Source organism: Mus musculus, chromosome 5 (assembly GCF_000001635.26).
Source record: "Mus musculus strain C57BL/6J chromosome 5, GRCm38.p6 C57BL/6J".
NCBI classification, from domain to species: domain Eukaryota; kingdom Metazoa; phylum Chordata; class Mammalia; order Rodentia; family Muridae; genus Mus; species Mus musculus.
The window spans coordinates 110,464,175-110,486,344 of NC_000071.6; the positions used below are offsets into that span (position 1 = coordinate 110,464,175).

General features: G+C 49.5%; 1 pseudogene; it reads right to left on the bottom strand.

Moving 5' to 3' along the window:
* Positions 1–16,442: 16,442 nt before the first annotated feature.
* On the bottom strand, positions 16,443–21,211 carry Gm32996 (annotated as a pseudogene).
* Positions 21,212–22,170: the final 959 nt, after the last annotated feature.

Sequence of the window (22,170 nt, forward strand, 5' to 3'; positions counted from 1 at the left end):
GTCCACAGCTACCCTTGAGTAGGGTAGTTAAGAGTATTGGTGGTATCCACAAGGATTCACTTTGTTCCCTGTGAAGGCTCTCCAGCTAAACCCACAATGTCTCTAGCTGCCCATAGGAAGATGATCCACACTCTGCTTCTCACAACTCTGGGCTTAAAGACAATGTTGTCCCCTCTTCATGGAGATACTGCTGTCTCTTCCATAGCTCCTGGGTCATATGGCGCTTCCTCCCTCTTGGGTACTTTACTAACTGTCTTAGTCAGGGTTTCTATTCCTACACAAACATCATGACCAAGAAGCAAGTTGGGGAGGAAAGGGTTTATTCAGCTTACATTTCCATACTGCTGTTCATCACCAAAAGATGCAGGACTGGAACTCAAGCAGGTCAGAAAGCAGGAGCTGATGCAGAAGCCATGGAGGGATGTTCTTCACTGGCTTGCTTCCCCTGGCTTGCTCAGCCTGCTCTCTTATGGAACCAAGACTACCAGCCCAGAGGTGGTCGCACCCACCAGGGGCCTTTCCCCCTTGATCACTAATTAAGAAAATGCCTTACAGTTGGATCTCATGGAGGCATTCCCTCAACTGAAGCTCCTTTCTCTGTGATAACTCCAGCTGTGTCAAGTTGACACAAAACTAGCCAGTACACTAACCAACAAAGTGGACCTACTTGATGTAGCCATGAGCTTTGTACATTTTCTGACTCTGGGATCGTGGCCAGCCTGGTGAGCTCTGCTGTCTTCCTAGAAGTAGTGCTGAGTGCACAGTGGGTGGCTGTGGCACACACATTTTGCCATCCTGGAATCCGTTCCTGGGTCCCTGTAAGTGATTGTGCTTGTTCTGGAGTTGGAGCAAGTGCATTGTTTAATCTTCCTTCTCTCTGTTCCTGCTGCCGGTGTTACAGAGTCACCTTCAGCCCTCTAGGCTTGCCAGATGCAACTTCAGAGCACAGCAGTGTGTCCTCTGCCCACTGTAGCCCAATGCCTGCCTGCCCAGAACCCTAGAGAAAACTCAGGTGTGAATATCCTCGGTGCCTGACATTGCCACGAAGAAGGCTGATTAAAATCACAGAGGCAAGTCTGTCATTCCCTTAGGGTCAGAGGCCTGACTCAAGCTGTCCACAACCACTCTCTCTCTTATTGCCCCAACTTGGGATCGTCCTGCTAGGATCCCTGTCTCAGAGCTTTTCACCTAGCCTGTGTCTTATCCTCAGTTGAGTTTTCTGGTGCTTCTCTGCCTCCCCTCTCCCTATAAGGGCTCCTCCCTTGTTCACATCTTAACTACACTTGAAAAGAAGGATCACATTCTAAGGGGCAGAGGCTAAAGATTTGTTTGTTGTTCTTGTAGCCCAGTTGAAGTCGTGCTATATAATAGATGATGACCTTAAACTTCGGATCCTCTGGCCCCGAAGATCTCTCTACCAGCCCAGAAGATCGTAAGTTGGATCCCAGACATTGGACGGTTGGAGATTGACTTTTGCTTTTGATTGTGACTGTGCCCTGATATTTTCCCTCTTGAAGGAAGAAACTGTTTTAGTGGAGCCCACAGTTAAGAGACTTTTAATTGTAAAAAGACTTTGGATTTTAAAAGAGATGGATATTTTAAAGAGATTGAAATTTTAAGAATATGTAAAGACTGTGGGACTTTTAAAGTTATTTAGATCTAGGTGCTACTATACCTAGTTTATGTGGTGCTGGAGATAAAAACCAGGCCTTTTTACATGCTAGGCAAATGCTCTACCAACTGTGCATGTTTTTCACAGAACATAGTTTTTACCATATGAGTACTTTCAGGTTGCTTTCTGGGGACTGGGGTGCTAGCCTGGGCCATCTTAGCGGGGGTGGGGGGGTGGATTGGGACCAAGTGAGGAACCAGCTATGTGGGGTGTGACAGTGATGAGCATACAAGATCAGAGTGTTGGGTAGGCAGTTCAGGGAACTGCTCCTACAAGCAAGGGCGGGGAGGAACCCAAGATATGAGGAAGGAGAAAGGCCAGACATATTTTCTCTCTGTCCCCAGGCTTCCACTGTGACTAATGACCCTGCAGGGAGTTCTGGTGCTGGGCTAACAGATCACCTGCAACCATTGTTGCCTAGGATGGTATGGCCATAGGTGAGGATGAGGCAGTGTGAGGTATGTCTGTTCCTGGGAGTTCCCCGTGTGGAGACAAGCCATGTGACTCCCTCCCATTGGGCTCTGTTTTGTTTTCGTGAGTGAAAAACTGTAACTGATCAACCAATACCACGTGTACTTAAAGGAGACTCAATTGTTACCTCTCAGGTTCGGTGGGCCAGCATTAAGGTGTAGCATATCCCAGTGGTCACAGTCACCCTATCAGCTGGTTGGAAGCCTTGGCTGGGATCAGAGGTCACCGTTTATCAAGTTGGTGCAGGCTGAGGCCTTGATTCTGCCACGCACGTGCTCCCTTTGGGACTGCAGAGCCCTCCCCACGCAGCATTCTTTCTTCCCCAGTGAAACATGAGAGACTTGGCAGAGGTTATACCAACTCTGGATCTGCCAGGAGGTCATGGCAGCGCCCCTCTGGCAGTATCTGGGCATACAGATTCCGAGTCAGCCGCGAGCCTTCTGGGAAGCAGATGGTCATCTCAGTGTTGATAATTTTAAGAGTCTAATGAAGGCCTGTTTGCACAGGGAGGGGAGAGTGTTGGGGGGAAGCAATGGAGCCTGTCAGTGTGCCTTGGGGATCAGGCAGAGGCGCCATATGGGGAGGGAACCTTGCATTCTGGCTGTAAATGATGACTGAAGGTCATCTGTATACAAGGCTCTTCACACACACACACACACACACACACACACACACACACACACACACACTGTGCCCGCCTCACCCCGGATAAGCTCATCTTCAGTTTCTGGATCTCTGCCTTTTTACCAAGGCCCAGGCTTCCAGAGAGCAAGTGCTTTCTCCACCCAGTGCTGATCACATTTATATATTCATGGAATGAAGAAGTATGTGGCCCACTCAGCCAAACAGCCCAAGGTCAAGGCTGCCACATGACCTCTGTGACTCCAGCTGTGCCCTCCCCTGGCCCTATAAAAAGAACCTCATCCACTGCCCTGACTGCCATGGGGCCTGCTTTTCCAGTGCTTCAGGCCAGCAGGGCTTGGGCAGCTGACAGCAGTGTCCTCCTCTTTGAGAAATGTCTAAGCCAAACCCTGCTCAGTGCCTGTTACTTGCACTCTCTCTCATGGGTGTTGGGAAGCAGGGTGGCTGAGCCATTAGGAACCCTAATATTACATCCAGCTATATACACAGTCTCCTGAAATGTCCTCGAGCTGTGAACACATACATACTATGAGGCTTACACATGCATCCATATGCCAATACATTCGAACACCTGCATACACATATGCACGTATGACCGTGCATATGGTTCACATGTGTACATGGACTTCCCACATATACCCACAGACAGGCATATTTGCTTTCACCCATACACATACACACACTTAGACACACAGCTGTCCATACGGCACAATGTTTACCATGCCTATGCACAGACATGCACACACAGAGTACCAGGTATAGGATACCAGCCCTCCAGCCACTGTACTCACAGAAGCACTTCTGTCTTTCCAGAGCGCGGGGTCACTGCAGACTGCCCAGGAAATAACACCTGAAGGTTTGTTGAGAAGGAAAAGGCTCAGTGCCAGGCAAGGATGTTTCTTACCACCCCCAGCTTTACTGACTCACGACTCAGCATCCTTCTGGGGATGGAATGAGGCTGATCGCCTGGAGTGTCCTGGAGGATCTGACGGCACAAAAATGGGTGAGTGGAGGGGTCCTTGTGGGTACTAGGAATCACATACCTGGAGAGGGTGACCTGCTCAGGGGCCTAAGGGCTTGGGTGAAACCAGGACAGCAGCACAAGGAAGGACATGAGGGGGACTCTCACACGGAAGAGACAAACAGCCCAGTCAGATGTTAAGTACAAATAGAACAGTGCTTATGTGTGGGGATGTCAGCTATGGCCTGCTCAGGGGCTGAAAAGGTTCGAGCCTGGTGTCTTATTGCCAGCTTCCTGAGGATTTTCCCGCCCCCAGGAGACTGACTAAAGGTTTTGCTTGGAGGAGGCTGGAAGGTTTCTCAGGTGGCTGAGGTACAATTAGTGTAAAAAGAAGGCAAATAGGCTCACCCAGGGAGTGCAATAGCCTCCAAAGGACTCTGTGGCCCTGGGCAGCCATAGTCTAGGTCCATGACTGCCTGTACCTTCTGCTAGTAGGCTCCTTGCTGTTCTCACGGAGGGTGCTTGTAGCAGGTGCCCTGTCAGAAGGATACATGTGCCAGGCAAAGTTCACACACTCTGGTGTTTCCATGGCAATAGCTGGGTCATATCCAGCAATTGGCAAACATGTAGTGGCTCTCCAAGAAGACTGGAAGCGGTGATGCTGGCTGTGTATCCCGACGAGCATAGAGTAAGATTCAGGGCAGATTTCCCACATAGGAATCAGAACCCAGTGCCCAGAAGGCTGGAAGAGGCTCTCCAGAATCCCAGGGTTGGGACCAGCTTCCATTCCTTTCTCAGCTGTGCCAGATGTCCTCCTGAGGACCCCAAGGGGGTACACAGGATCTGGGCTGGAAAGACGTGCCTGCCATGTTTTAGTCCCAACCCTCAGACATAGCAGCCATCATGCTGAGAAAGTGGTGCCTATTCAGAGATGGTGGGAACCTTAGGAGATCCTGTCCAGCCGGAGGGAGGAGGCCACAGGGAGCGCAGCTTTAGAGGTTCTACCTGGTCCCTGGTTGTACCCTCACCCTGTTTCTTGCCTGCTATGAAGTGAGCAGGCCTCTCCTTTATGAGCTGTTCTGTACCGTAACCGTTCTGCCAAGGCTCATGGATCCTAGTAACCGTGGACCGTGGTCTCTGAAACGGTGGTGAGTCTTTCATTCATGTAAGGTTTCCTTTCTTCCTCTTGTTGAGTTTCTCTGTGTAGCATAGGCTGTCCCTGAACTCACTCTGTAGACCAGGCTGGCCCTAAACTGCCTCTGTCTCCCCAGTGCTGGGATCAAAGTTGTGTGCCACTGACACCAGGTTGTCTTCTAAGTTGTTTTTTTTTGGGGAGGGGGTAGGGGTGGGGAGGAGGTCAGGTCTTTGTTGCAGTGAACTGAAAAGCAGCTCATGTCTTATCACTGTCATTGTCATTGTTATTGCCACCACCTTCATCATCATCAGAACACCATGACCTCCAGGTGAAGGGACTACAGTGGCAGCCTACAGGGGTGGTGGGTGGGGAGGCTGCAGGGGGAACACACTTTTAGGTAAAAAAGTTAGCATGGGAGTGGTGTGCACGCCATCTGGGAAGTGGCAGTCTTTTGTGGCTCTGAAGGGCAGCGCTAACCCTTGAGCCGTTTCTGGAGCTCCCTCTTCTTTTGTATCTTTTTTGTTTTTGTTTTGGAATTTGTTTTGCAGACAAGTTTGCCTTAAACTCCAAGAAATCCACCTACTCCCTACGGAGACTAAAGGCATACATTACAGTGCTTGTTTTTGTTATTTGAATTGAATTTCGTCTCTCCGCCAGACCTTAAGCTTTCTCCTAGCTGAGGATGACCTTGAACCCTTGAGCTTGCTCTACCTCTCCCGCTAACACTTGAATTACAAAGTGCACCGGTTAGGCCTTGATTGCTAAGTGTAAGCAAAGACTTACTGGTATAGGTACCAAAAAATCTGGGAGACAAACAGGTCTCTTCTATTAAAGCTAAGCAGAGGAGAACTCTCCTCAGCCTTTATGCTGGGAGTGGAATCTGGTGTGTGACCTGTGGTTGGGTGCCATGAAGTTGCAAAGTACCTTGTGGAACCCCACAGGGGTAGAACCGTGACTATTGCTAGAGACACAGTTGGTTGTTGTGTTTTAGAAAACTATAAGGAGAAGGAATATGTTTGGTGGATGTGCAGTCAGGTGGGGGGGGGCAGGGGGGGGCTCTGTGCGCCCATGCTGAGGCATCCCTTGAGGGACCAGTATAGAATAGAGTTTATTCAGGACATGGGGAAGGGAGTTGAGGGCATAGAGACAGAGAGGAAGTGAGAGAGAGAGAGTAAAGGAGTAGAGGCCGGCCATGAACATGTAGAGAGAGGGGAGGAAGGGGAATGGGGAGAGGGGGGGAGCAGAAGCAAGGGAGCAAGAAAGAGGGGGGGGCAAGCAGCTCCTTTTATAGTGAGTCAGGTGCACCTGGCTGTTGCCAGGAAACTGTAGGACATAGCCTAGACAGAATGCCAGCACTGGTGCCCTTCACTGGCTAGTCAATACTTTAGCAAGTGGGAGTAGGGGAATAGTTTTGCATTTTAGTAATTCATCCCTCCACCCCCTTAACATTTTACCCTAAAAGGACTTCAATGCCTGCTGTGTCCCTAGGCCATTCTCCCTTCTCTTGCTTTCCAGAGGCTCCAGGGCTTGTGGCCTGGCCACCCTTATCTCTTCTGTTCCTCAAGGTCTTCCTTCTCCCACCTCCTCTGATAAAAGCACCGGACCTTGGTTCCCAGCCTGTCCTAACCCTGGCTGACCTATGGATACTTTCAGTTGGTTTGTTTTGAGACAGGGTCTCTAGCTGTCCTAGAACTTACTATGTAGATCCACTGCCTCTGTCTGTCCAATGCCATCCCCTAGGCACACCTTTAATCCTAGCCCTGGGGAGGGAGAGGCAGGTGGATCTCTGTGTCTCCAGAGAGCTTTCCAGGACAGCTAAGGCTATACAGAGAGACCCTGTCTTGAAGAATGGAGACATCGCATAATGGTACCTGGGATTTTCCCAATGAGGCCACATTTTGAGGGTTTCAATAGGTAAGATTTAAGGGCTTCTGCCAGGGCCCCTTGACTTGGCTCTTTGAGACAAATTCCAAAGAACATTGCTGAATTTGGATACATCTCTGTAATCCTAACAAAGAAAAAGAAAAAGAAAGGAAGGAAGGAAGGAAGGAAGGAAGGAAGGAAGAAGAGGAAACAAAAAAGAAAGAATGTGACTGTTCTTAGGTATGGTGGAGAAAATTTGTTGTAGATAGAGGGAAGAACATAGGTAGAGGTAGACACATCTGGGAGATTCCAGAGTGGTTATAACCCTGAGCTATGTGAGAAGAGGAAGGGAGAGGGGAAGGAGAGGAACTAGGTATAGTGGCTAGGAGGCCCAAAGAGGAGGAATAGCCAAAATGGCCAGAGTATATAGGGAAGGGCAGCTGGGGGAAGGGCAGCCCAGAGGATCTTGGGCTGGAGAAAGGTTTAGAGAAGGGGGCAGGGTATACAAGCCTTGAGTAATTGGTTGAGGCTGGGAGAACCTGGTGGCCAGGTCCACTTTGATATGTTAAATAGGCACCTCAGCCTTTTGTCCCAGGGTTTGAGACTTAACCCTAACCCCGTGGCTGAGGCAAGAATATTGCTGAGAAGCCGGCAGTGGTGGCGCACTCTTTTAATCCCAGTACTTGGGAGGCAGTAGCCTGGTCTACAGAGTGAGTTCCAGGACAGCCAGGGCTACACAGAGAAACCCTGTCTCGAAAACAAACAAACAAACAAACAAAAAAAGATATTGCTGAGAGTTGGTGGCTAGCCAGGTCTATACAGTGGCAACTTTTCTTTTTAATCCCCTTTTTCTTCTTTTTCTGTTGTGTCTTTCTCGTGGCAATCTTTCTTTAAAAAACAAAAACAAAAACAAAACAAAACAAAGAACAGCTAGGCTTGGCCAGCATGAGCTACATAGAGTTTTCCAGGCCAGTCTTCCTTCCAGCCTCCCCATTTCAGACTCTTTCAGAGGGTTTGGAAGGGCACATTACCGTTCTCAGGAGACAGAAACAGACACAGTTAGACCTTGTCTGTCCTCTTGCCCGCAAGCCCAGGGGAGCTCTCTAAGGATCTTTGGGTCAGTGGGGCAGCCCCACAGCTGTCTTGTGACCCCATTAAGCATTAACAAGTGGTTGTTGCTTTGGTAACTACTGCTAGGCCTGTCTCTGTGTCTGCTCCACCCACTGGCAAGAGTTACTCTGCTCAGCCTTTGGGGAACAGTCAGCAGGTGATCAGTTTCCATGACTCCCTTCCCACTCTCCTTGGCCACTGTTTTATTAGTAGTGTGCAGTAGGGGTCATCCTGGAAAAAAAAAAAGGCCGGGGCTGGACACTCACTTCACCCTAAGTGCCAACTGCAAGATTGGGGATAGGAGAGGTGCATGCCGCTGGTCCTGTGCCAGCCCCGGCATCTCACAGCTGTGGCCAGAGAGGTTAATTGGAGCAAAGCCCTGGGCAGCCAGCTGCCAGGCCACCTGCCGAGTGCCCTAGCTTCCATAAATCCCCATTTGATAGTAACAAGGCCCCCAAAGGTGCCTGTCTGGTCAGCTCAGCCCCACAGACTGCAAGAATACATTTCCTGGCTCCTCTTGGGGATGCTGGAATTCAATTACAGCGTACATGGGGCCTTGAATCAGAACTCTAACTTTGGGGCCTGTTAGGATCCTCCCTCTTTGGGTTTAACCTTTGGGAACCTGGGTGGCTGCATGGAACAAAGCTTTGATGGGGTTAAGCCCTGACCCATGGGGGCTCAGTCTGCTTAGGATACATAAATGAGGAACTTGGAACCTGTCAATGGCACACATGTAATACAAAGGGTCAGCTGTTCGGGACTACCAGAGAGCTCGCTCACAATATTTCACGGGTATTAGGAAGGTGCCCCCAAGGGTGATATTAGAAAGGGATAAAGGAATGAGCATCAAAATGGGGGCAGGGTTGGGGGAGGCACAGGGAACGTTAGGTTAGTGTTAAGTACAGAATTGTGGAGCAAGGGAATGGAAGACAAGAGACAAGGGCAAGAGAGGGCCAGGGGTTGGAGGAGACAGAGGAGGCAGGAGCCAGATGGACAGGGGTCAGAGAGATCAGGCACCAGATGGGGACAGATAGCAGGGTGGGACAGGAGCAGGAAAGGAGCTCCAGGACACAGATGCCTTCCCATGCTGTGTCCTCTTGATCTACCTCTTTATTTTTCTGACACAGGGTCTAATGTCATCCCTGTCTGGGCTTCAACTCACTGTTTAGCTGAGGGTGACCTTGAACCCCCAGACTCTGGCTTCCAATTCCTGGGATTCCACAACAGCCAGAATTTTGACTTTTATCCATGGGTACTGAGTCAGAGACAACTTCGATGCTCTGAAGGCCTGCTGCTACCCCTCAACTGCCTGCATCCCCCATTCCCACTTCCCACCCTCTCCCTCCTCAGCAGCCCAGTATCTTCAGGTATCCCACATAAGACCTGGCTCCTCTTTCCCATGGACCTCTAGGTTTTCCCAGGCTGCCTTATGGAAACCCAATCATTTGAAGGGTATCACTTAGGCATTTTGCAGGATGCTTTCTGGGTTTTGTTTGGTTTTTGTTTTTCTTTTTTTTTTTCAGTATGTTCTTCTGACTACATTGTGGTTAGGACTGAGAGCAAATGTTTCATACCACAAACTGTCCACGTCTAGCCCTGAACCTTCACTCTTGCTGAGTGAATGGGGGTGAATGGATGAGAGAGAAGAGAGAGAGAAGGAAGAAGGAAGGAGAACAGGGCACTGGCCAGAACAGGGAAAGTTGGAGAGGGCCGGTTGAGAAGTGGCCCAGCTGCTAGCTGCTGATACACAGACCATCTCCAGCGAGGGTAGCATCAGGTTGGACCACCAGTCCTGTTTTATGCTGTGTGGATCTGGTTTTATACTAGGCTGGGCTCTGGTGGCATTGGTGGAAGCTACTTGGGATCCTCACTGGTGGGTGAACTTCTTGGGAGGGTCAGGATGGACACCATGTACTGAGCAGCCTGGCCTGCTGGGCATTAAAGGGAGGATATAGTCCCACCAGTAACAGGAAGGGACTGGGGAGGGCTAGGTGCCAGAGTCTAAGGCCAAGCTCAGGGCTGTATCTCCTGTGGGACCCTGGGTCACCTGACTCTGTGCCTCCTATATCCTGCCTCCTCCTCCTTCTCTCTCTCCTCCTCCTCCTCTTCCTTGTTATCTCCTGTTGGGGACTGGGTAGGGTAGCTGTGCCCAGCTCATGCCCAGCTTGTGCACTACAAGGCCACTCACAGGAGGTGGGAACTCCATGAAGCCTTCTCTGAGAATCTGGAACGTCCCCAGGCTGGAATAAGCACCCTTTGTTAGAATGAGCGCTTATTATCCTCTTGATAATAGACCTGACCTGCTGCAAGCAGCTCCCAGCCTCTGTTCCACTGTTCCCAGGTCCCCTCTGCTGATAGCGATTAGCCCGTGAGTGAAGGACACACTCCTCGTGAGGAACAGCTGATTTCTCCCCAAGGAAGGCCATCAACTCTCTCTCGTTTTTCCCAAGCTTCCCACGCACGCAGCCTGGCTGCTGTCGGAGGCCATCTTGCTTTGCATCAGCGTGGGTGAGTTTGGTCAGGGCCGTCCCCTGGCTTTGGTAGCCTCAGGTGGACGTTGGAAGACCCGTTTCTCAGAAACAGGGAGCAGTGCTGCCTTACTGACCCCGGGAGGTGTTTTCCTGCCTGGACACCCTTCCCACTTCTACTCCACTGTCTTCCATTCCTGCCCTGCTTGGGCTCCCCAATTTCCATTCAACATTGTACCTAACGGTCACATCAAGGCCATGTGGCCTTCCATGGTGGTTGCTTTGAAAAGGAAGATTTGACCCAATTCTGGCTCAGAAACTAGGTGGGAAGAGTGGCCACTGTGGTCTGCAGAATTCCAGGAACATTATCTGTCTCCTTCAGGGTTTTATACAGACTTCAGTTTTTGGGAGCTTGAGGCATGTGGCTTGTGGGAGCATATGAGCCCTAAAACAGCAAACTAAACTCCTAGAACCCAGAATTTCATAAAAGAGTAGTTCTCAGGCTTGAACTAAAGCTGGGAACTGAACTGTCAGGACCACAGTGCTCTCATGGCCCCACCTGTCATGGCCAGACCGAACCTGTGCAAAGGCCTGCTCCACCTGATTTGAGGTTCACACTTCCATTCGAGACCCGTCTTCCATCTCTCTGTCTTCCAAATCCACATGAAATAAGTCAGATGTTTTCTTTAGGTTTCATATAGCCCGATTAGTCTCAAACTTGCTATCAGCTGATTGTCACTTGTTCTTGCTTTCTGCCTCCCAGAGTGTTGGTTTTACACACACACACACACACACACACACACACACACACACACACCACAAATACTTTTTTAAAAAGGGAACACCAGGCTAGGCTCTCCAGCCTGGCTGGCTGACAGCGTCTGGGGGTGGCAGCAGTGGTGAGAACGAACAGGAGTCTTAGGGACCTGGGCTTGACTGTCTTGCTGTCCTGAGACAGGACAGGGCATCTGTGGAACACTGAATAGTATCCCCAGGGAGGGAAGGATGAAGGCAGGTATGAGCTCAGGTTCAGGAGGTGGGAGGATAAACTGGTTGTTAACGACCCCGGAACAAGTGGTGCCCTGAGGAACTGGGAAATAGGTACCGAATCTTTAAGATATTTGTGGTGGCAGTGTGTGCTTTATTAATCAGGCGGTGAGCAGTGTTAGAATGGTGAACTGTGAAACCCTTTTCAGTATCTCTTTACTTTCAACAGAGTATTTTTTCCAAACTGAAAATGAAAGGCTTTGCCAAAGCACCCTGTTCTGCCTCTCAGAGTAGGACACAGGATTCTGAGATGGCTGGCAGGGCTGTAGATGAACAGGCATGGTTAGGGCTTCCAAGTGGGTATGAACACAAGTTTTTCTTTGAGCCGTATTGGTGTATACATAGATGCATATGTGCTCAGACTTACTTGGTCTCATATTCTTCAGAAGAGCTGTTTCTAAACTATTTAAAATTATATTTATTTTGTGTATATGTGTATGTGCGCACAACCCCATCTGCCTGCCTCTGCCTCCCAAGTGCTGGGACTAAAGGCGTGCGCCGCCGCCACCACCCAGCTCTAAATTCTTTTTTTTTTTTTTTTTTTTTTTTTTTAAGATTTTTATTTTTTATTTATTATATATAGGTACAATGTCGCTGTCTTCAGACACTCCAGAAGTAGGAGTCAGATTTTGTTACGGATGGTTGTGAGCCACCATGTGGTTGCTGGGATTTGAACTCCGGGCCTTCGGAAGAGCAGTCGGGTGCTCTTACCCACTGAGCCATCTCACCAGCCCCCAGCTCTAAATTCTTAATAAATACAGATTTTGAGCACACACACACACACACACACAAGAAACACTGTACAGATTTCTACAACTTCTGAGACTCTTGTCATTTGTTGTTTATGGTCTCAGAGTTTTTTGTTTTAACCTTTAAAAAAAATTTATTATTTATGTGTGTATGTGAATGTGTCTGCCTCCCCAATCCCCAATCCCAGCCCTGTTTCGACTGGGATAGCTGCAGCGAGTTATGAGGTTGATAAATTGGTGTGTCCATTCACAGAATGGGAGGCAGTGGGTAGGGGTGAGTCTGTCTTTGGGCATGTGTCCATGGTCCCTGAGCCCTGGGGTTCCACTAGCAGTCCCCACCATAGCCCTCATCTCAGGGAATTAACTGTCTTTATGACTTAAGGTCCCAGACCATGCCAACCCCTCACACACAGAGAAATACCTTCCCAGTATCCTGGCAAAGGCTGATTCATCAGATTGAGTGATTCCTCTAGGTAGGGCCCCTGCCCCTGTGAAGTCAGTGTAGCCTGAGGCCTGCTGTATCCACAGCAAACTGCTTTTTCCACCTAAGTCTAGTTCATCTTAATTGTGTCACAAGGAAGAATAGAGGCCAGATGCAAGGGTCTCAGGTCTCGAGAACCCAGGTATAAAGTCCTGGAATGATTAACCCAAGTATTTGGCCCTGGAACAATGCCTTCGTGGAACTTCAATGAGGCAGGTATGATTGGCATCCTTGCTTTGCCTACAGACAAGGCTACAGGGCACAGAGAGGTTATGTCGCTTATGTGGACTCCCACAGTGAGTGACCAGAACAACTGACCCCTGAGTCATCTCTACTGTCCTGTTTCCTATATTGCCTTTCACACAGGCCTACGGTTAATCGTGGTGACGACATACCAGATTCATTCTCCCAGAGAGCTTCCTCTTCTTCCTGAGAAGAGCAAGGTCCTGGAGAGATGGCTTAGCAGTTAAAAGCACATCCTGCTCTTGTAAGTTGATCTGAGTTTGGTTCCCAGCATCATATTAAAAAGCTCACAGCTGACTGCAACTTCAATCCTAGGGAAACCAACGTCCTTTTTTTGGACTCCAAGGGCACCTGTACTAATGTGCATGTACCCGTAAACATGCACACACATACATATAACAGAAAATAAAATCTTTTTGTTGTTGTTCACATAGAGAGACAAGGTTTCTCTATGTAGTCCTGGCTGTCCTGAAACTGAGGCTGAAACAGAGATCTTCAACAGAGACCTGCCTGTCTCACTTAGATTCCTGAATGCTGGGATTAAAGGCATGTGTTACCATGCTAAGCAAAAAAAACTTAATAAATATTAAAAGAATGCTGGACATGGTGGCGCACACCTTTAATATCAGCACTCGGGAGGCAGAGGCAGGCAGATTTCTGAGTTTGAGGCGAGCCTGGTCTACAGAGTGAGTTCCAGGACAGCCAGGGCTACACAGAGAAACCCTGTCTCAAAAAACCAAAAACAAGCAAACAAACAATACACACACACACACACACACACACACACACACACACACATGGACAAGCAAGTCTTGATTTAAGAAGGACTTTCAGGAGCTGATGACATAGCTCAGTAGTGCCTGCATTGCTTAGATGAAGCTCTTAGATAAAGCTCTTCGTGATTCCCAGAACATACAAAACCAAGTGTTGGGGGAATTTACATGTAATCCCAGCCCCTGGAAAATGGAGGCAGTGAGATCAGGAGTTCAAGATCATTCTTAACTACAAGTTCAGGATAAATGGGGACACATGAGACACTGTCTTAAAAAAAAAAAAAAAAAAAAGATCTGGGCTGGAGAGATGGCTCAGTGGTTAAGAGCACGGACTGCTCTTCCAGAGGTCCTGAGTTCAATTCCCAGCAACCACATGGTGGCTCACAACCATCTGTAATGGGTATGTCTGAAGAGAGCAATGGTGAATACATTAAAAAAAAAAAATCTAGGAAGCCCCTTCTGGCAGGAAGGTGTGGCAGGTCCCGGGAAACCTGCTGAGGAAGGTCCCGGCCACTGCTAGCCAAGGTCAGTTTCAGAGCTTATGTTGAAGGCCCCTCCACTTATCCCTTCCCTAGCTTCACCTGGATTTCCTGACCTCTGGATCCTCAGCGGATCTCCAGAGCCCCTACTTTCTATCAGGTTCTTTTGTCTATTTGTGTATTTGTCTGTTTACATTGAGGTTTATTTAATTCTATATGTATGGGCATTTTGCCTACATGTATGCCTGTGTGCCATATGTATAAGTACTCAGAGAGGCCAGAGGAGAGCATCGGAACTGGAGTCATAGACAGTTGTGAGGCATCCTGTGAGTGCTGAGAATCGAACCCGGGATCGAACCTGGGTCCTCTGGAAGAAGAGTCATTACTTTTTTTTTTTTTTTTTTTTTTTTTGGTTCTTTTCGAGACAGGGTTTCTCTGTATAGCCCCAGCTGTCCTGTAGACCAGGCTGGCCTCAAACTCAGAAATCCTCCTGCTTTTGCCTCCCGAGTGCTGGGATTAAAGGCGTGCGCCACCACTGCCCAGCTGAGTCATTACTCTTAATCTCTTCTGCCCTATTCTTTTCATTTGCTTCTTCTTCTTCTTCTTTTTTAAATTATTTATTTATTTTATGTATGTGAGTACACTGTAACTGTACAGATGGCTGTGAGCCTTCATGTGGTTGTTGGGAACTGAATTTTAGGATCGCTATTTGCTCTGATTGGCCTCACTCGCTCTGGGTCAACTCCACTCTCTCAGTCCCTGCTTGCTCGCTCGGGCCTAAATATTTATTTATTATTATATGTAAGTATACTGTAGCTGTCTCCTGACACACCAGAAGAGGGTGTCAGATCTCGTTGATGGGTGGTTGTGAGCCACCATGTGGTTGCTGGGATTTGAACTCAGGACATTGGGAAGAGCAGTCAAGGCTCTTACCCGCTGAGCCATCTCACCAGCCCTCCTTTGCTCCTTTAATGAGTCTCAGATGTGATTGACTTTTTCAAATAGTCATTGTGGGTCAGTGGGGAAAAGGGATCAAACTGCAAGACTTCCTCTTTGGATTGTATATAGAGGAGGTCAGAGGGACAAGTGACTCCTGTGACTCCTGTGAGACAGACTTCCTGTGCTGCTGTAGAGTCGCCTGAGACCTTATCTGCAAGTGCGACATGCCCGAGTACTTCCTGAAGACCGGCACTCACAGTTAATTTCGCCATCCTGCGTTTCCACGTGGATGTGCGAGTATTTACACTGTTGGAACTCTGTTTTCCTTGTTGGACCCTGACCAATACATTTCCCTGCATGGGTTTTGATGGAAGAGAACTCAACCTCCAATGCAAGGGAGCCCCACTCTGTTGGCCCAGGAACAAGGAAGGGGGAGATCATTAGATATTTGCAATTATTATTATTATTACTAAGTATTATTATTATTATTATTTGAGACAGGGTTTCTCTGTGTAGCCCTGGCTGTCCTGGAACTCACTCTGTAGACCAGGTTGGCCTCGAACTCAGAAATCTACCTGCCTCTGCCTCCCAAATGCTGGGATTAAAGGCATGTGCCACCACCACACTTGGTCAATTATTTCTTAATTCAAGTAAAGGGGAACTGGCCGTGGTGGCTCACACGTGCGATCTCAGCTTTTAGGAGGCTGAGAAGGAGGATTACAAGTTTGAAGGCATCTTGGGCTACAATGTGGGGCCTTGTCTCGAGAACAAACAAAATAACAACAAGCAGGGGCTGGAGAAGTGTCTCCATACTTAAGAGCCTTTGCTGCTCTTGCAGAAGACGGACATTGTGAGTCATAACTACCTGTAATTCCAGTTCTAGGAGATCTCGCATCCTCTGTTCTGGGGTCCATGGGCACACACACATACCAGGTATGTGTACATGTATGAAGGCAAAATGATCATATGTGTAAAAGAAATTTTAAAACATCTTAACCACAAATCGAAAAGAACAATCTTGAATGGATTTCAGGTGCCAGAGTTCTCCTATCTAAGAGGATTACAGGAATGGGGAATCAAAATCGTGATTTTTAAAATCTAGATAGACCCAACAGGAACAAAACATAGAGTCCTAGTCTTAAGAAAGCTACTAAATTATTGTGACCTGCTAAGGATAATTAAAAAAAAAAACCATACAAGTTTGTACCTTCTCTTACCCATTTGATACTGATTTTAGAAATTGTTTACACTGTTAGAACTTGGGTGTTGCCTCCTGAAAATTATGGTTAGGCTCCGTGTCTTCACTCTTCAAAAGGTACTTTATTTTACCACAGTGAGGAGATTTCAAACTTTAAACGTATTAAAACCACATTCCACGGCTGAACCAGTCCGTGGAAACTGTCTGCCCCCTAAAGCAGTCTTTTCAGAGAGACAGTTGAAATCCTCTCCCGGACTGGTGGGGCTCCGGAAGGACCGTGGCTGACACCAGGGGTCCCGTTGGCCTTTCCACCCGGGAGCTGTCCATGCAGCGGCCAGCCTGGTGCGAGCGTCACCGGCGGTAGCTTGAAGTGGACACAGAGCTGGAAGATGCTGCTGGCGAACTGGCAGGGAAGCCGTGGATGTGCGAGTATTCCAGTTGCGACTGAGGATCTTGAAGGCGATGTCGTCGTAGGGTGGCCGACGTGGAAGCGCAGGATGGCGAAATTGGAACTGTGAGTGCCGGTCTCCAGGAAGTACTCGGGTATGTCGCGCTTGCAGATGAGGTCTGGGTAGAAACCGTTGGACTTGTAACCCTGCACAATCTCGGGCGGCGGGTTGTCGAAGCTCTAGGGCATCTAGTTGTACTTGTTCCACTCGAAGCCTGGTGTGCACGCGGCTGAAAAAGTGTGGCTTGCGGGGCCGCCCAGCGGCAACTCCACACTGATCTGCGCCTCATCCTGCCCCATGACCTCGGCGCTCCTGTTCCGAGTCGCCTATGGCCTAGAGCTGCTGGGGCGACAACTGCAGAAGCTGCAGGAGGTGGCTCCTGCAGGTGCGTGTTCAGCTGTAGCTCCTGTGCGGTGAGCACTGAAGGATCAGGTCCTCGTCCATCAGCACCGCCTCACGGTTTGCCTTGGCCTCTGCCTCTGCATCCCCGGGTGCCAGAAACCGTCCCCCCTCGGGTCCCACCGAAGGCCAGCAATTGGGAGCCAGCTCCTCAGAACCGAAGCTGTGTGTGTCCGCAGGTCTGCGCTTGAGGATTGGGAACCGCAGGCCCTGCTTCTGCTTCACTTTGAACAGCTTCGGCCAAAGAACAATCTAGTGGCTCTCACGGAGCCTGGCCCTGGCCATGTGTGCAGGCAACTGCTGCAAGCAGGCTCCCCCAGTAGCCCATCTCGAGGTTGGGGCCGCCAGCACGGATCTTTCCTTGGATGCCCTAAAAGATGACCTGTATGTCGTCCCTTGAACACCGATTGCTGACCGAGGCCTTGACCACCTCACCGTGCTTGCCTAGGTCTTCGCCTGAGGCCTCCTGCTTGAGGAGCTTGGCAATCTCATACTTCATGATGGTTGTCATGCCGCGCCAGAAGTCCACGTTCTTGCCCTGCTCCAGCTCTACGCACACCTGGATGTCCCCTACCAAGTCCTTCATGTTCGCCACCGCGAGGTGCTGGAGGAAGGTGTAGGATTTGTGCATCTCCACTGCCAGTCTTCGTCCTCTGCATGGACGTAGTTGGCCAGCAGGTCGATGGCTTGGCCCACCTGTCTCGAATTTGGATCTTGGAGTCAAGCTTGGTCTGCTGAAGGTGGAAACTGTCCTGCTCCCATGGCCGCAGATGCTCCGGAGCGTCTTAGGGATTCCAAGGGAGCCTCAGATGACTCAGGGGAGCACTTGAGTCTGTTGATCTCAAGAGCCCAGCTCCTTACCGGAGTCAGAGTGTGAGCACTGGTCCTGTGAGTATCATCAGGGAGGCTGCGGGCTCCGGCTTTACCTCCTGGACCTCTGCCACCGGTCTCCCTCCGAATCCAGCCTGTGTCCTGGATTGCTCTCCCGCTACCCACCTGCTCCCAACGCCTCTGGCTGCCCTGCCCACAGCTACTATTCTGATTCCACTGCCTCTTACCCCTGAGACCCAAGGATCGGACCAGGAGTAAGTGTCCAGGCCCATTTGCTGGTGTCTGTCTGCTAACCTAGGCCTAGTAGTCCTGGAAGCTTCTATCCTCCATACAATCTCATCTAGGCCTAGAATGTTTTCAGCCTCTGAGATCTTATTTCTGAGTAAGCTCACCCTTCCTAGTTCTTCCTGAGCTCTGACTGGCTGGAGTAACTCAGCTGTTCTGGCTCAAACTCCTCTCCTCTGATTCAATCAGAAGGTGAGAGGAGAACCAGAAGTTTCAGGTAATCTCTGTTTACAGATTGAATTTGAGGCTTGTTGGGGCTAACATATGTCAGTGTTTCTGCTAGGATGGGAAGGTGTCCTAGGGCTCGGGAGCCCAGCAACCACACAACTCTGAGAGGACGCCTCCTCCACAGGTGTTGCAGCTCCCAGGAGAGGGTACCCCAGCTGAGCTCAGGAACCTCAGCCCCACTCCTTCCATTCTTCTCTTCTTCTCTTCTTCCACTGAGAGTCACATCAGGCAGTAAATCTCATAAAGGAGATTTATTGAAGGAGGAGGAGGGAGGGAGGGGGAAGGGAAGGAAGAGGGGGAGCAGGGGGAAGGAGAAGAGGAGGGGAGGAGGAGAAGAGGGAGCAGGGGGAGGAGAAGGGGAGGAGGGGAAAGGAGAGAGGAGGGGGAGAGGGGGAGGAGGGGGAGGGATGAATCCATGAATGGCTACCTTCTGCTCCTGGGTGTGGACTGCAGGGAACTGGGCAAAAGGCATGGCTTATGACTTATCTAGGATTTCTGAGGGGTCTTAGGGATTGGTGGTTTTTTTTTTTGTTTTTTTTTTTTTTTGTGGGACACTCAGGGATTAGTGGGTTTTCCTGTTCAGGGATTGGTATTTTTGTTTTGTTTCGTTTTTTTGTTTTTACATCCCTACCTTCCCCTGCGTGGGGCCCATGTGTTAGGGTGGGAAGTCCATCCCTGTCATAGCCAGCTTTTGCTGAGGTGCTGCCATCTCTGTGGGGCTGATTGGTGGGGGCCATTTTTGACAGCTCCTGTGGGACTTTTTACTATGTGAGGTGGAGGGGTGGGGGAGTGGGGACTGGGGGTTAGGGGTGGGGCGTAAGCTGGGGTGGGAAGGAGGGGCCAGCTGCAGCTTTGACCACTTTGGTGGCACACCACTCTGGGACTATATAACACAAGACCCTATCTCAAAAAACAAAGAAACAAAGAGAAAAAAATAGAAGAGGGCTGAAGAGATGACTTCGCTGTTAAGAGTTCTTCCTGCTCTTCCAGAGGACCCAAGTTTGATTCCCACTCACTATGCCCTGTAGCCTCAGTTCCATGGGATCACCTGGACTCTGTTATTCTGTTGGTACTAAACACATGTACACACTACACACACACACACACACACACACACACACTTTAAAAATTAAAAAAAAATGGCAACCTCCCCCCAGATATACTATAGGCCAGGTATGCTTGCACTTGTCTTTAACCTCAGTACTTGGGAGGTAAAGGCAGATGAAGCTCTGTGTGAGGCTAGCCTGGACTACATACATTGCAAGTTCCAGGTTATCCAGAAACCATACCAAAACTATGCTGGTATTGGTACTTAGTGTACTACAAATCCCCAGTATGGGCTGACTGTTGTGGTGACAGATCATCTGCTCCTCTTGGTGCTGTTGTAACTCAGAAGCTTGGTACCAGGGTGATCCGTGGGTCTGGTGGGTCACACTGGCACCTCTCAGAACCATGGCCAGGCTCCTGTAGATAGATGCCTTTTAGTGTGGGCTGGGCTAGTTCCCTGGGTAAGCATCCGGGTGTTGTATATGCTCTCACCCTTCCTGGTCTGTTCTGTGTACCTAAGTGCCTCAAAGGCTGGGCCACCCTCCAGAGAGGAACTGTAGCCCCATTTCAGTGGTGTGTGCTGGGTGATGCTCTGGTGGAAAAGGTGGAGTTGAAATGCAGGCATGCTGGTCCAGAGCTGCAGTTTGGAAACAATTATTCACACATGAGTTTTGTCTTGTTTTTTCCTATACAGGATTTCTTTGTGTAATAGCCCTGGCTGTCCTGGAACTTGATTTGTAGACCAGGCTGGTCTTGAATGCACAGAGTTAAAGGCAGGTGCTACCATGTCCAGCTTAATTACTCATATATCCTGAGTGCCAGCTGTGTGCCAGGTCTGAGGAAGTGAGGTCTTCACAGAAACTGTTGTTGTCACTGTCTTCATTGTGTTTGGTTGTCGGTGCCCTGGCTCCGGCCTGCTAAGACCTGGTCATCAGTACACAGTGAGGTCGGATAGATGCAGAAGCATTACTGGAACCTGAAGCCAGTGTTATCATCGGAAATCTACAGCTGTGTTTGTTCCAAGAGTGGAATCATCACCCAGACCTGCACTTTGAGCTTTTCTTATAACCAAGGACACCTGGTGAGGCAGCCATGGTTGGTTCTTCACAGTAGCAGCGGGAGCTGTGAGTGAATGAGCACTTCTTTGCTTTGGCTTTTTTTTTCCTGCCTCACACTAGAGATGTCTGGGTTCCTGCCCTTCAGAATTTGCCTCCTCATAGGCCTGCTGGAGAGAATGCCAAGGCTGCAGACCATAGCCTGGTGCTGTGTAGCTGTCCTTGGGCGTCCACCCCAAGTGCATGATGGGAAGGGGAAGTGGCTTTACATGTGTGATCTCGTTTTCTCCTCCTGACTCTGTGGCAGGAGTCTTACTGTCATCCCTGTGTTACATATACATCCCTGTGTTACATATACAGTAACCAGGTGCCAGGTTAGGCCACTTGCTCAGTGTGATGCAGTGAAGCTTATATAGGTGTGGACAGAGTCATCTGATTGGCAGCCTCATTGTCCTGAGCCCTGCTATGTCTTACCCTAGAACAGTTCTCAGGAGGAAAGACTTTACCCAGTCCTTTACCTACATGCACTTTACCCAGTCCTTGGCCTGTTAGCTCAAGAAGCCCAGTGGAATGGCTGGAGGTGAGATGTCCCCATGTTGCTCAGAGAAGGTCCCTAAGCCCCATCCTAGTGGGTCCAACAGGGTGTCTTCACCTTTATAGAGTCCTTTTGGGGTGTTGTTATCCATGACTGCTAGGAGGAATATTGGACAAAGCTTCATAGAACCTCCAGCCATGACACATGGCACACTGGCCTCAGTTTGATCTGTTCCCAGCCACCTGAATCTACCCTCCATCCAGGGTACATTGCTGAGTGTCCACATTCTCTGAGCCCATCTCAGTCTGGCTAGGACATGTTTTCTGCCCTTCTATGATATTGTCTGACCTTGTCTTAGGGTTTTACTGCTGTGCATAGACACCATGACCAAGGCAACTCTTATAACGACCACATATTTTTTTGTTTATTTTTTGTTTTTCAAGACAGGGTTTCTCTGTATAGCCCTAGCTGTCCTGGAACTCACTTTGTAGACCAGGCTGGCCTCGAACTCAGAAATCCGCCTGCCTCTCTCTGCCTCCCAAGTGCTGGGATTAAAGGCATGCGCCACCACACCAGGCTATAACAACCACATTTAATTGAGGCTGGCTTACAGGTTCAGAGGTTCAGTCTATTGTTATCAAGGCGGGAACATGGCAGCATCCAGGCAGGCATGGAGCAGGCAGAGCTGAGAGTTCTACATCTTCATCTGAAAGCTGCTAGTGGAAGACTCACTTCTAGGCAGCTAGAGTGAGGGTCTTAAAAGCCCACACCCACAGTGACACACCTGCTCCAAGTAGGCCACACCCTGGACCAAGCATATACAAACCATCACAGGCCTGAAAGTTCCCATCTCAAATTGATACCTCCTAGCTAATTCAGAGCCATGGCTGACAGGGCCCTCTACCAGGACTGACCTGCCACCTCCCTGCTTATTATCAGCCTCCTACCTGCATACCCTTCTCCCTGGATACCTCTTCCTTTCCTTCCTCCCCAGGGGAGCTTCAAGGCCTTGACTTCTGGAAGTTCTAGAATTAGAAGACAAGGTGGGGCAGAGAGTCTGTTTGCCAGTTCATTTCAAGCAGATGCCCTGCTATGCTAGTCCAAGAAGGT